The sequence below is a fragment of the Cololabis saira genome, chromosome 15 (genome assembly GCF_033807715.1).
Source record: "Cololabis saira isolate AMF1-May2022 chromosome 15, fColSai1.1, whole genome shotgun sequence".
Taxonomy (NCBI): domain Eukaryota; kingdom Metazoa; phylum Chordata; class Actinopteri; order Beloniformes; family Belonidae; genus Cololabis; species Cololabis saira.
This window is the reverse complement of record NC_084601.1, coordinates 32945063-32961378: the sequence shown is the minus strand read 5'-3', so window position 1 is coordinate 32961378 and position 16316 is coordinate 32945063.

The following is a 16316-nucleotide window of genomic DNA, read 5'->3' as shown; positions in this document are numbered from 1 at the left end:
GTTCTTCTTTAAGAAGCCCTCCTGTTCTCCACTCATTACCTGTATTAACCGCACCTGTTTGAACTCGTTACCTGTATAAAAGACACCTGTCCACACACTCAATCAAACAAACTCCAACCTCTCCACAATGGCCAAGACCAGAGAGCTGTGTAAGGACATCAGGGATAAAATTGTAGACCTGCACAAGGCTGGGATGGGCTACAGGACAATAGGCAAGCAGCTTGGTGAGAAGGCAACAACTGTTGGCGCAATTATTAGAAAATGGAAGAAGTTCAAGATGACGGTCAATCTCCCTCGGTCTGGGGCTCCATGCAAAATGTCACCTCGTGGGGCATCAATGATCATGAGGAAGGTGAGGGATCAGCCCAGAACTACACGGCAGGACCTGGTCAATGACCTGAAGAGAGCTGGGACCACAGTCTCAAAGAAAACCATTAGTAACACACTACGCCGTCATGGATTAAAATCCTGCAGCGCACGCAAGGTCCCCCTGCTCAAGCCAGTGCATGTCAAGGCCCGTCTGAAGTTTGCCAATGACCATCTGGATGATCCAGAGGAGGAATGGGAGAAAGTCATGTGGTCTGATGAGACTAAAAATAGAGCTTTTTGGTCTAAACTCCATTCGCCGTGTTTGGAGGAAGAAGAAGGATGAGTACAACCCCAAGAACACCATCCCAACCGTGAAGCATGGAGGTGGAAACATCATTCTTTGGGGATGCTTTTCTGCAAAGGGGACAGGACGACTGCTCCGTATTGAGGGGAGGATGGATGGGGCCATGTATCGCGAGATCTTGGCCAACAACCTCCTTCCCTCAGTAAGAGCATTGAAGATGGGTCGTGGCTGGGTCTTCCAGCATGACAACGACCCAAAACACACAGCCAGGGCAACTAAGGAGTGGCTCCGTAAGAAGCATTTCAAGGTCCTGGAGTGGCCTAGCCAGTCTCCAGACCTGAACCCAATAGAAGATCTTTGGAGGGAGCTGAAAGTCCATATTGCCCAGCGACAGCCCCGAAACCTGAAGGATCTGGAGAAGATCTGTATGGAGGAGTGGGCCAAAATCCCTGCTGCAGTGTGTGCAAACCTGGTCAAGAACTACAGGAAACGTCTGATCTCTGTAATTGTAAACAAAGGTTTCTGTACCAAATATTAATTTCTGTTTTTCTGATGTATCAAATGTAGTTCTGGGCTGATCCCTCACCTTCCTCATGATCATTGATGCCCCACCAGGTGAGATTTTGCATGGAGCCCCAGACCGAGGGAGATTGACCGTCATCTTGAACTTCCATTTTCTAATAATTGCGCCAACAGTTGTCGCCTTCTCACCAAGCTGCTTGCCTATTGTCCTGGCTGTAGCCCATCCCAGCCTTGTGCAGGTCTACAATTTTATCCCTGATGTCCTTACACAGCTCTCTGGTCTTGGCCATTGTGGAGAGGTTGGAGTTTGTTTGATTGAGTGTGTGGACAGGTGTCTTTTATACAGGTAACAAGTTCAAACAGGTGCAGTTAATACAGGTAATGAGTGGAGAACAGGAGGGATTCTTAAAGAAGAACTAACAGGTCTGTGAGAGCCGGAAGTCTTACTGGTTGACAGGTGATCAAATACTTATGTCATGCAATAAAATGCAAATTCATTACTTAAAAATCATACAATGTGATTTTCTGGATTTTTTTTTTAGATTCCATCACTCACAGTTGAAGAGTACCTATGATAAAAATTACAGACTTCTACATGCTTTTCAAGTGGGAAAACCTGCAAAATCGGCAGTGTATCAAATACTTGTTCTCCCCACTGTACCTGAAAATGTTTGACAGCAAGAGTTATCAGTGACATGTCTTTCTAAAATGCTAAATTAAGGTGTGAAAATGGTTTGCTTACAGAAGAACCTTCCAGTTAAGCAGGTTTTTGTTTTGGCAAAGCATGTTGAAGAAACTGAGAATGAGTCAAGAGAAAGAGCAACAAGCAGCTTTTCATATGAGCGTAAAACAGATTTCCTCATATTTTTAACGTCAAGGCTTTTTCATTTTTAAATTGTTCATGTTTAAGTGTTCCAGGATCCAGAAAAGTTACTGCATACGGCATTACAACAGGAAATAGTTCTTTAACAGAATAAACAAGATGATGTTGTTGTAGTTGTATCTACTATCAGTTTCCACCTCAGATATTTCAAATAACTACTGGAAGGCTCAGCATACAGAACGCCACTATGTGCCCGTTCACAGGTGATTGATTAACTGTTTTCATTTCATTTTGTAGAGTACTGTACCTTTAAATGGCTTTTTGTTGTGAGATCTTGGCATTTAGACAAAATAAAATTGAACTACAACAATTGAATGTTTAGATCAGATAATCCAATCACCCATCTCAGAATCTAAATAAACAAGAAACATATAATAACAATTATAATAATATGTAGCGAAAGCACCAAACGGTTGAAAAATATGCATTTGTGTGAATATTATAATAATTTATATGTAATACTTATAAGTAATATAAAAAATAACTGTTTTACATGTGAATGGATGAATTTAAACATGTTTTAAAATAAGTTACGGAAAAAATTGCCTTTAATAATATAAATAATGCACAAGTCATTACTACAGGAATTATTACGAATTGTGTCAAAGTCCTTGTTAGAACCATATTTGCAGCACAGGTTCTTAAATCTTTAAGCCTCCATCAAAAGGAGAAGTAAGTCAGATTTTGATCTATTGCTCCTTGTGAGGGACCAAGCCGAAAGAAATCAGAGCAGACCGGAGAATTTATAATTCTTTAACATTAAAAAAAGGAACTTTTGGACTCACAAAAGAGGTCAACAAAATCAGACTTTATCAAAAACAAACATGGGAAACTGGCCATTTTGATACAAAAGGGTGAAACAGAATATCTAATAAACAAATTACAACAAAAAAACTATACTTATCAATACAGTACTAAACAGTAACCCATTGGGAAATTAATTTAAACAACCAAACTCTCCCAAAAAAAAATAAATAGGAAACCTAAACTTTTCCTAAACATTTATCTACAAACATAGTGGATTAGTCAAATAAGCCTCAACCTCATTTGAACAGATTGGTAGCAGCTGGGATTCTTTTCAACAGCCCTGGCAACTTCCCCTTCACCGCAGCCTTTCCGGAACTGGCAACCCAAAGAAAGATGTATATAACCAAATCAATGAGATGACAAAATAAATTAGTCAACTAAATGTGTGCACCCAATCAGTTAACTATTGGCAAAACTTGTTATTTAAAAAGATGAAATATACAAAATAATTAAGTGTATACCTCATGTATTTGGGAATTTCATGAAACCAAAAAAATGTCACCAGACTGTTTGGTGTGCGTGTGTTTATGCAGGCATTACACGCCTAATGATTGAAAAACTGGCAACAGAAACTGGTCGAGTAGGTTCTTTTTTTTTCCTTTTCATTACCGGTACAAGGAAATGGTTGCACCTATTTTGAAGATTTATTTTACGATCATTTCGTATTTGTGGTGCTTTCTCACAAAGCTCGGGAAACTCCCCGAAGAACAAGTGACACAGTTAAAGACAAACTTACTATGTGGGAATCTGCTGATATAATGGTGACATGTGAATTGTGTGAATTCATACACTCTTTTTAAAGTTACAATAACGTCTATTAAACTTCAGCTGAAGAAAAACAAATGTGTGTCAATGATAGACGAGCGGATGTGTTGGATTTCAGCTGCAGACAACATTTATTTGTATTAATTAAAAAAGAAATGAAAAGACTCAAAAGAAACAGCTTAATCAAAATTACTCAGATAACTAAATAACTGAAAAGTCCCTTTTGAAAAAAACTCTGGAAGAATTAATTTAAAATATAATTAGCAATAGATGTGAGATTTTGAATTTAACTGAAAATACAGTTATGATCTGTTAACTGTGGTAATTTAGTGCCATGAGAAATGACAAGACCTTAACATTCACAACTGGTTTAATTCAATGTTGTTTTTCTTAAAAAGGTTTTGAGAACACAAGAAAATAGTCTTTGAAATATCTGCTTTGAACTGGAAAGCTGGTAAGATAACTTGTATAATTTGAATGTAATATATTGTCACTTTGAGTTTTTGTTCAGTAAATAATTTTCAGTTGCTCTTTGCTTGATAAGGTGGTATATAAATATATAAAGTAAATATAAAAGTATAAAAGTTCTTTATTGACAGACTACCTTAGGTTTGTTTTGTTTGTTGTATTGATTGAGGGTTTGGCCGCTGTTTTTTTACAGTTCACACTTTAAGTATGTATATTTGTACATATTGAGTTTTTGTCTTTTAATGCATTACTTGCACCTTATCTTGAGTACATTGTTTGTTTGGTTATTGATGATGGCTAGTAAGGACTCAGGGACACCCACAAGAACCCCAGAGTGTCTGTTTTAACTTTTATAAATGGCAATGAACTCTATTCTATTCTATTCTATTCTATTCTATTCTATTTCCCAAACATAACTGTTACAAACGAAGGAGATCGTTGTACTGTAATGTCATTTTGGGAAGTTCAAAGACGTTTTACAGATAAATAAATGCAAGTAGAGTTCCTGGAAATGTCAAGAAAGTTTCGTCAATAGCAATCATCATAATTGCAAGTTCTTCTAATGCATCATATCCAAATGTTAAACTATAGTTTTGAAAAGAGTGAACAGGACAAGATTCAATTTTGAAAATGTATAAAAAAACAAACAAAGATAAAGACTCTCCTGAACACACATTGGAGAAGGTAGAATAACTTTTTGTATCGTCATTATAAGAAAGATAGTAAAAAAAAAAATACTGCTCTCCTGTTGGGTGTCAGTAAAATCTGAACACGCCTCCAATACATACAGAACATGAACAAAACCAGGACGCTTCTTTGGATTGAACTAATAGGGACAACAACCAAGTCTGCAGGTCAGTTTTTCATCTGCACTGCTGAGCAAACAAGATGGAGAGAATACTGATGCTCCTGTTAGGAGTCCTCCTCCTCTGGCTGGGAGAGCCAGCAGCACAGGTGCTGCTCATCTGCCATCTACTTCAGCTGCCACTAATCGCCAGCCCAGGCTTAAAAGAAGACCTGGACCTTCACTCAGTGCTTGATTGTACTGAACCCATGCGGCTTTTTGTTCCTGTGTCCACGTTGCCTCCCTGGAACCCTCCTCGACACCTCTGGCCCCCTCGCAGCCATTCTCGTGGATCTCTGTGACCCCCCCCCCAGCTGCCAACTCACGACTGACCCTGGTCTCCTGGACCCCCAACCATCGCTCCCCCGTTTCCTCTGCCTTCCCCTCCGGATCAACCCCTGAGTCAGTTTTTTACCCTTCACCTTGATAAACAGCCATCATGCTCTTTATTTCAATCATCTGGTCTCCTGCCTGTTTGTGGTTGGCTACTCGGGTTCACCTCAGGTTTTGGGGTTGGACCCTACAGAACAATCAAGCCAAATATGGACCCTAGCCAACCCAGACAGGCGGGTGCCCCACCCGCCACTATGCCCAAGCTCCCTGCCCCCGAGACCCTCCCAACCAGAGTCCGCGAGCATGATGCCCAGCTAGCCGGCCTTAACAACCAGCTCACCCAGGCTTTCACCCTGGTCACAGGGGAGATTTCCACTCTCCAGACCACCTCCCAGACCAACGCGGCTGCCCTGGCGACCGTTGGCGCTCAGCTCGCTTCCCTGACCGAGGTCGTCTCCCGGCTTAGCGGCCCTTCTGCAGCCCCTCAGCCCGGCCCCCTGGTCTCATCTGGTCATTATCTCCCTGAACCTAGCACAGAGCCCAAACTCCCATGTCCCAAGAGTTTTTCTGGAAATTTTGCCCAGTGCAAGGGGTTTCTCGGTCAGTGCCAACTCCTGTTTACCCACCAGCCCTCACGTTATGGGTCCGACGAGGCCCGGATCGCCCTGATCATATCCCTCCTCTCGGACAAAGCCCTCAGCTGGGCCATTGCAGCCATTGGCCAGGATGGGTCCCTCTCCAAAGACTATGAGAAATTCCTTGGAGAGTTCAGACTGGTGTTTGATCACCCGGCTGACGGGGCGGACGCAGCCAGCCGGCTACACACCCTCCAGCAGGGGACTCGCTCTGTCGCCGACTACACCCTGGACTTTCGGGTGATTGCCGCAGACAGTGGGTGGGGCGACCTGGCTCTCCGGAGAGGTCTGAGTGACGCTATAAAGGATCTGATCGTCGGAAGAGACCCACCAGCTACCCTCAACGCTCTGGTCACCCTTGCTCTGCAGATGGATGCGCGCCTGAGAGAGAGACGCCAGGAACGTGCTCAACGCCCAGGGGCTCCACCCAGAGCATACACGGCCCGTTCCCCTGTTAACCCCGATGGTGGTGGAAGTTACCTATCGGGCCCCATATTCCCTCTCTCACCTAAACCATCATCTGGAGGAGCCTCTGAACCCCTGAAGGTGGCCAGGTCACGCCTCCTGCCTGAGGAACGAGAAGAGCGTATGCGGGGTCGACTCTGTCTCTATTGTGGGAAGAAGGGGCACTTCATCAGAGCCTGCCCTGCCTGCCCAAAAAGACTTGGCTCACTAGCTAAGGGGATCCTGGTGAGCAAGACCACACTACCCCAACCCAAGAACCATCTTTTCCCTGCCATGCTTTCTTGGGGCACTGATTCACTCTCGGTTAGCGCACTGGTGGATTCAGGGGCGGACGAGTGTTTGATAGACATCACCCTAGCCCGTCAAGCTGGTATCCCACTCGTTCCCCTTGACTCCACCTGCACCGTCCAAGCCTTAGATGGCCACTCACTAGGTAAGGTTACGCACTGCACTGCTCCTCTCACATTGACGCTTTCAGGGAATCACGTGGAGACTGCACGTTTTTTGGTGTTACACGCTCCCACTGCTCCCCTGGTGTTAGGTAGGCCCTGGTTGGAGAGACATGATCCCCACATCTCGTGGTCGGCTGGACGGATTTTGGGCTGGAGCGTTGCTTGCCACGCCAACTGCCTTCGCTCTGCCCGCTCTCCGTCCAGTAGCCCTCGGCGATCGGTCTCTCCTCCAGACCTTTCTGGTGTCCCCTCTGTCTATCACGATCTAGCTTCCGTGTTTAGTAAACATCAGGCCCTTTCACTCCCCCCTCACCGCCCTTATGATTGCTCCATAGATCTCCTTCCTGGGGCAGCTCTTCCGGTTGGTCGGCTGTATAACCTCTCTGTCCCTGAGAAGGAGACTATGCGTAATTATATCACTGAGTCCCTCACCTCAGGCATCATAAGGCCATCGTCCTCCGTGGTAGGCGCAGGCTTCTTCTTTGTGGCGAAGAAGGATGGCAGCCTGAGGCCCTGCATAGATTATCGGCAGCTAAACACCATCACAGTTAAGAACAGGTATCCACTCCCCCTCTTGAGTTCCATGTTTGAACCCCTGACCCACGCCTCTGTTTTCACAAAGTTGGACCTCCGCAACGCCTACCACCTAGTGCGCATTCGGGAAGGAGACGAGTGGAAGACGGGTTTCAATACCCACCTGGGCCACTTCGAATATCTCGTCATGCCTTTCGGCCTGACGAATGCCCCAGCCGTCTTCCAGGCATTGGTGAACGACATCCTCCGGGATATGTTGAACATTTTTGTGGTGGTCTACCTGGATGACATCCTGGTGTTCTCCAGGACTGAGGAGGAGCACCAACAACATGTCCGCCTCGTCCTCCAAAGGCTGTTGGAGAATCGCCTGTTTGTTAAGGCTGAGAAGTGTGTGTTCCACTCCGCCTCAGTGGAATTTCTGGGCCATGTTGTGGAGAAGGGTCACGTTCGTGCTGACCCCAAGAAGGTCCGGGCAGTGGAGGACTGGCCTACCCCTACTGACAAGACCCAACTCCGGCGCTTCTTGGGGTTTGCTAATTTTTATAGACGGTTTGTCCCAGGGTTCAGTCGGGTCGCTGCCCCTCTCACTGCGCTCACCTCCACCCTTCGTCCTTTTTGCTGGACCCCTGAGGCAGAGTCAGCGTTTGGGACCCTGAAGGGCCTATTTACTAAGGCGCCTGTGCTCTCCCATCCTGACCCTTCACGCCAGTTCATTGTGGAGGTGGATGCGTCAGACACAGGGATTGGAGCCGTTCTCTCCCAGCGGTCGGAGGAGGATCAGAAGATCCACCCATGCGCATACCTCTCCCGGCGATTCTCCCCAGCAGAGAGGAACTATGACGTGGGCAATCGGGAGCTTCTAGCAGTTCATGCTGCATTGGAGGAATGGCGGCATTGGCTGGAGGGGGCAAAGGAACCTTTTATTGTATGGTCTGACCACAAGAACCTAACATACGTGAGGACCGCCAAGAGACTTAACCCCCGACAAGCCCGCTGGGCGCTCTTCTTCAGCCGTTTCAATTTCACCCTCACCTTTCGCCCAGGCTCCAAGAATGTAAGGGCTGACGCCCTCTCCCGCCTGGAATCTGAGGAATCCACCAAGGCCCTTGCTACCCCGGACACCATTCTCCCCCCAGCCCGGGTTGTGGGTGCCGTCACCTGGGGAATCGAGACGGTGGTAAGAACGGCTCAATGCACCCAACCTGACCCTGGCAATGGACCCCCTAATCGCCTGTTTGTACCGAATGCTGTCCAGCCGCAAGTACTTCAGTGGGGTCATGCCAGTCGGTTCGTCTGCCACCCCGGTGCTCGTCGTACGGCGGCTTTCATCCGCTTCTGGTGGCCTTCCCTTGAGGCTGACACAAGGGAGTTTGTAGCTGCCTGCGATGTCTGCTCCCGCAGTAAGGCCTCTCATCAGCCCCCAGCAGGTCTCCTACGCCCCCTCCCAGTCCCCAGTCGGCCATGGTCTCATGTGGGGGTGGATTTTGTGACTGGGCTCCCCTCATCCCAAGGTAACAATACCATCCTCACCATTGTTGATCGGTTCAGTAAAGCTGTTCACCTTGTTGCCCTGCCCAAACTCCCCACAGCTGCTGAGACCGCAGAACTCCTGGTGACCCACGTCGTACACCTCCACAGGATTTCCCAGGATATTGTCTCGGACCGTGGCCCCCAGTTCACTGCTAAGGTGTGGCGGACTTTCTGCAGTGGAATAGGGGTCACAGCCAGCCTTTCTTAGGGATATCACCCACAGACCAATGGGCAGACGGAGCGAGCTAACCAGGTTGTGGAAGCGGCCCTACGTTGCGCTACCACCAGCAACCCTGCCTCCTGGAGCAAGTATCTACCTTGGGTGGAGTATGCCATCAACACTCTGGAAAGTTCTGCTACCGGGCTGTCTCCCTTTGAATGCTCCTTAGGTTACCAACCCCCATTGTTCCCAAGCCAGGAGCTAGAGGTGGCGGTCCCTTCCACCCAAGCTCATCTCCATCGTTGCCAGCGCATCTGGAAGACTGCACGGAGGGCCATGCTACGGGCCAACGAGCGGTCTCGGCGGACTGCCGATCGACGGAGGAGGCCAGCACCAAACTACAGGCCGGGTCAACAGGTGTACTTGTTGGCCCAGGACTTGCCACTTCCTGCCACCTCCCGGAAGATGGGACCCCGCCATGTTGTCCCATATATCATTGACCGCATCATCAACCCCATGACGGTACGCCTCCACCTTCCAGCTTCACTCAAGGTTCACCCCGTGTTTCATGTGTCACGTCTTAAACCCGTAGTCTCCAGCGTTCTCTCTGCCCCGGTTCCCCCTCCCCCCCCCCCCCCCCCCACCACGGGTCCTGGAAGGGGGTGACCTGGTCTGGGATGTTAAGGAGCTCCTTGCTGTCTGTCGTCGGGGTCAGGGCTATCAATACCTGGTGGACTGGGTAGGGTACGGCCCTGAGCACCGCACTTGGGTCCCTCGCTCGTACCTGGCGGACCCCACCCTCCTGAAGGACTTCTATCGAGCCCACCCGGATGCCATCGGACGGTCGCCCGGTGTCTCCCGTAGGAGGGGGGGTCCTGTTAGGAGTCCTCCTCCTCTGGCTGGGAGAGCCAGCAGCACAGGTGCTGCTCATCTGCCATCTACTTCAGCTGCCACTAATCGCCAGCCCAGGCTTAAAAGAAGACCTGGACCTTCACTCAGTGCTTGATTGTACTGAACCCATGCGGCTTTTTGTTCCTGTGTCCACGTTGCCTCCCTGGAACCCTCCTCGACACCTCTGGCCCCCTCGCAGCCATTCTCGTGGATCTCTGTGACCCCCCCCCAGCTGCCAACTCACGACTGACCCTGGTCTCCTGGACCCCCAACCATCGCTCCCCCGTTTCCTCTGCCTTCCCCTCCAGATCAACCCCTGAGTCAGTTTTTTCCCCTTCACCTTGATAAACAGCCATCGGGCTCTTTATTTCAATCATCTGGTCTCCTGCCTGTTTGTGGTTGGCTACTCGGGTTCACCTCAGGTTTTGGGGTTGGACCCTACAGCTCCTCCTCCTCTGTCATGCTGCAACCACAGGTAAGAGCCTCATCTCTTAGAGCTCTAATATTTAGTGTGAGAGAAACAATTAATTTATGCTTTGTAATCACCTATAGGTCTTAATGACTTCACAGAGAATTGGGCTTTATAAGTTTAGAAGCGATAAGGTGTTTCAAAAGCCAGGTTTGAGTTATTTGTCATGTAATTCTGCTCCTGGCTGGGATCGGCTGTGAGACCTGTCATCTCTTAGTCTGAGAAAAAACCTGAGTCCCACATTCATAAGATGTTTCTAGTGGTTACGAGAAATTATTTGAGCTATTTGAGCCCTACCTTTATATCTATCTCTACACACACACACACACACACACACACACACACACACACACACACATATATATATATATATATATATATATATATATATATATATATATATATATATATATGAGAGAGAGAGAGAAAGAGATAAATAGTCCAAGTTTACATTACAGCTTTACAGTATTTTCGTTAGACTATCTACAGACATTAGAATTGAAGCATCACGCTGACCCACAAGTGAAACTGATGAGTGCAAATTTCAGTAATACCATCATGAGGTGTGTCGTGTAATAGAAACCTTTTATAATGTTTGGAAACTGAACACATGATGATAGACAAAAGATTCAATATAAAAGTAAATCTGCTGCACTGTAATAGATTTGTGTTGCTTTGTTTTTTGTTTGTTTTTTTACTTTAACGGTCAATTGACTGATAATGTCAAGGAGGAATGCAGACGGTATCAGCAGCTCTTCAAACACAGCACTTACAGTTTCACGCTGCCCTCAAATCAAAGTGAAGGTAATTTATGGACAAAGTATTTAACGCTTTTGTTTTCTTTAAAAGGTTACTTTCACTCTATGAATTTAAAAATAACAGCAATGAAGAAAGATGTTAATTTCTTAGTGTTAACCTACAGTTGAGCTCTCTCTCTTGTCTCTCTCTGTCAGGTGTTCACGTGATCCAGCAGATTATGGGTTGTGAAGTAGATGATGAGACCAAAAAGATTGCTGGTCTCAAACAATACGGTTACAATGGTGAAGACTTTCTTTCATTTGACGTGAAAACAGAGACGTGGATCTCAATGACTCCAGAGGCTGAAATCATCAAACAGGAGTGGGACGAAAATAAAGACGATAACCGGTTTGCAAAGAACTTTCTCCTAACAATTTGTCCTGTATGGCTGAAGATATATCTGACCTATGGTAACAGGTCTTTAAACAGAAAAGGTAACTTTGTGTTTCAAAGGTTTTTTTTACGTACTTGTGGTCAAACACCTCATCTGATCTCACTTAGCAGTCCAAAATGTAAGCTTCTGAACTTCCAGACACATTTTATAGTAGTTTACTCTCCATATTTTATTCTGTATTAGGTGCTCATGTGAAATCCTTGTACATGAGTGTATTTTTTCTTTTCATTTTAAAGATTTTCTTTATCAGTTTATTTGTTTTATTGTTTCAACTTCTTTCTGTGAGAGGTATACAGAGGTATCCATGTATGAAATATGAGACATCCGGCATTATCAGGGTTTACAGTTTTTCACAATTGTTTAAACACATTTCCTGATAGACTACCTCACTTTCTCAAAACTCTAAACACAAATTACAAAACTCACACACAAAATGCAAAATCCTACACTTCTCTTGCAAAAGCACACTCTACCTTCAAAACAGTGTTAACTCTTCACTAAATGGTATTACCTTCTCAAATGCCAAACACATACATCATTTGAGTAGACATTTCTAAGCACCCACTGAACACTGATGTGCAGAATGGAAGACACTACAGTATGAATGGAAAACACTATATGAATGAATGAATGAATGAATGAATGAATGAATGAATGAATGAATGCTCAGTAGAATCATGCATTTGTATGTTCAGTGTTACACCTTCAGCTGTTGGATGTAATATATCACCATATAGTATTCTTATGTGTAGGCTACTCAAATAGAAAACAACACACAATTCTTTACTGTAACAACAAATAATATTTTACAGTATTTGGACTCAAAATGTGCAGTCCACTGGACATCACAGCAGCTGCTCACCTGTCTCTATATTGCCACCATCCATTGATCTCCAAACAAACCAGGAGCTCACCTGTGACCCCTTTATTGCAAATTTGTGATTGCATATTGCACAACAGCCTTTGGAGTTTAGAAATGTGATTGACTGTGTGTTCTGTGTGAACAACAAGAGAGGGAATTCAGGAAGAGTGTGCAGGATATTGGGAATTGTGTGTAGTGTTGTGAGAAATGTGTGGTATGGAATGGGAATTTGAGTCTAGAGCAGTAAATGTGCTTGGAGTTCAGCAGGATTGGTTCAGCCACCTGAAACATGAGTTTCAGGTTGTGCACATTGTGTCTGATGTTCCAATAAATGTGTTTAAACATTTGTGAAAAACTGTAATAGGTTTTATAATGACACATTTAACAATGAGTGTGTGGACTCATTTTTAGATCATGCCTACTTGAGCCCCCACCCCCATAACATGGATTACTGGAATACATTTGAAAATCACTTGGCAAAAGATATTTATAATTAATTTAAGAACAATAAAAGTAAATGACTGAACTACTGAAACCATCTCTCCAGATCTCCCGTCAGTGTCTCTGCTCCAGAGGACTCCCACTGCTCCAGTCAGGTGCCACGCCACAGGTTTCTACCCAGAGAGCGCCCTCATATTCTGGAGGACAGATGGAGGAGAGATTCATGAAGGGGTGGACCACGGAGACATCCTCCCCAACCACGATGGGTCCTTTTCAAATGAGCGTTGACCTGGATGTTTTGTCGATCCCATCTGTAAAGTGGACCAAGTATGAATGTGTCTTTCAGCTGTCTGGTGCCAAACAGGACATAGTCACCAGACTGGACAAAGATGTGATCAAGACCAACTGGAAGGAAACTGAAGGTTATATACAAACTGTTCTGTTCAGTTATATGTGAGCTGGGTGGTAATCAATACTTTTGATTTGATTGAGAATCAATTATTATCCAGTCCAGTCTGAGATAGTTGAGAGATGCATACTTAGGAGATGATCATCAAAAATGAGTAATGATTGTAATTGTGGTTTAGTGTGCTTTACTACACTTGTTGTTTCCTGAACAGGGGGTCTGTCTGAGATAAGCATCGCTGTCATCGTAGTGATGGCTGTTCTTCTCGTCATCATCACTGCTGTGTTGGTGGTCATTACATACAGGAGGAAGAAGAATGGTGAGATACTCAGAGCTGATGTTGTTACATATGAAAACTGAGTCTCAACTGATGGAGACAAGAGAGGAATAAAAACATTATGGTACAGCAGCAAATCAGAAGAAACTGACATGAGGAAGCTTAAAACACAAAAAATCCACCAATAACCAAGCGTTTTTGTACTGCAGACAGTATGAACCCAAGATTATCACACTTTATTTGAAACAGATGATTGTCATAATTTTGGCACATAAGTCATTTAATTAATTTTATTGGGAATAAAAAATGTTTTTTTTTCTCAAATCTGAATTATATTCCCTATCAGCCTGAGACAGAGACAGAGATCATAATAAACCCAGGCAGAAGCAATATTCCCTCCCTACCATGCCTTTCCGCGAAACATTACAGCATCGTGCAATCTGCGGATGTTTTTACGACTACCATATTTTCTGGACTATAAGCCGCACCTGCATATAAGCAGCATCCGCTCTATTTCTAAAAGAATAATAAATAAAAGATATACAAGCCGCACCTGCATACAAGCCGCATCCGCTCTATTTAAAAAAAAAAAAGATATGCAAGCCGCAGATATTTATGTTGTTAGATTAGATATTTACTACATGTACAGAAGGATTTTGAACTGTAAATGAGGTACATGTTTGTACCTAAATAGATCCTTTCCTAACAGTGTCTTTTAACACGGCAGCAACTTTGCTGATTAAAACGGGACAGAACCAAGAGAAAATAACCGGTATTTATTTATCTATTTATCTGTTTGAAATCTGCTTCTACCTACTTCTATCTGCTAAAGAAGAAGTAGTGTATTCTTCTTTGCATTTATTTTGTCTTAGTTTTGATTCTAATTCCAGTTAGAGCGCCCCGAGCGGTGGAAGAAAAATCCACAGAATAGCCGCACCTTTGTATAAGCTGCATGCAAATGTATTAACACTATTAAAATATTTTCACTTTGTTTCCTTCACAGAAAGATCTCCTACACCATGTAAGTGTAACTTTATTTAGTTCCTTTCATTTCTGATAATGATCTAAGGAATATTCTACTAATCATATTTGTTGTGTATTCAGAGCAGGATAAGTGGATTAACGTGTTTTTTTTTCATCCTCACAGCTTCTGACACTATATCTCTTTGAGAAACCAAACAACTAATTCGGACGTGCTGGTGTCCTTCTGGGTGATTGATAATGGAGCAAAAGTCAAGATAATCTTTTTTTATCATCACCTCTTTATATGTGGGTGAGTGATGGGAACTAGTTTAATAATTTTTTTTTGGAACGCTGTTTTTTGTTCTTGCTGTTATTACAATATAATGTATTTTCTTGGTGAGAACTTTGAATAAGCCCATTTAGGGTTTCCTTTCTCACCTGCACATATTTTCATGCTTTTATGTTAATTTCAACTTTTGTACCGTTTTTATATTGTGCAAATAAACAAATCAAAAAAAGAACTAGTTTAATAAGTCACAAACACTTTAGAGGAAATTTGTTTTGATTTCAAGTGAACTTTGAACATGAACCACTAAAATGTGGAGAGGCGTGGGAATATTTACGCAACATCTCAAGACATCAGCCAGGAAACTAGAACTTGGGCGCAAATGGTTCTTCCAAATGGACAATGACCCTAAGCATACAGCTAAAATAGTTAAAAAGTGGCTTGAGGACAACAAAGTCAATGTCTTGGAGTGGCCATCACAAAGCCCTGATCTGAATACCAAAAGACGTGTGCGAGTGAGGCGACCGGTTCTGTCAGGAGGAATGGGCCAGAGTTACAGCAGCGTACCGTTAGAAGCTGGTGGAATGTTACCCAAAACGCTTGACCCATGTCATGCAGTTCAAAGACAATGCTATTAAATACTACAGGAAATGTATGTAGTCCTTTGAGCTTGAAGAAAGTAATATCCAATTCTGAATAAAGAATGAATGAATTAATGGATGGATGAATGGATGAATGAATATAAAATGTTCTCTCTCATTATTGTGGCATTTAGCAAAATAAAATAATATTGGTAATCCTGCCTGACCTGAAACAGGAGAAGTTTAGATTTAACTTCAGACAGTCAGACAAAAATTATATGTGTCTTTTTGCAAAGTGTATGTAAACTTCTGGTTTCAACTGTATACATATATACTGTATATAAAATTGTGTATTATATGAAATTATGTATAAAATTAAAGTATACAGAAAGGTAAATCCACGACTCTTCTAAAGTATTTACAAACTGTTTACTCTGTGAATCCTTAACAGAAAACTTTGTCATGTCTTGTAACAATTCAGGTAAACTCCAGCATCACCCGCCCTCATCCATCAACAGAATAAAGACAAACAGCAAATATTCAATAGGAGCAAAACAGTAAATTATAATACATATAGATAAAGACATAGATATCTAAAAGGTAAAGCCTTGATACAGTATTGCACCTTCTATTTCTTTTTCAATCATGGGAAAAGAAAACAAAAATGTCTCAGGTAACCTTTTTTTATTTATTATGGAACGAACGATGAGTGAAACCGCGGCAAGGGAAAGGAGTAGTAGGAAAACACGCAGCATTAAATATATACTTATACGTATGATGCGGAAAACAATGAAAGACCGTCAGTGGAAAGATGTAAAAACAGATTAAAGCTGCAAGCAGCGATGAACGGGCCCTCGCACTCACGTCCACCGCCCCCAATAAGCATATCAGAAATGACACCACCCACGACTCTCTATGTCAAACCATTCAAAAGTTA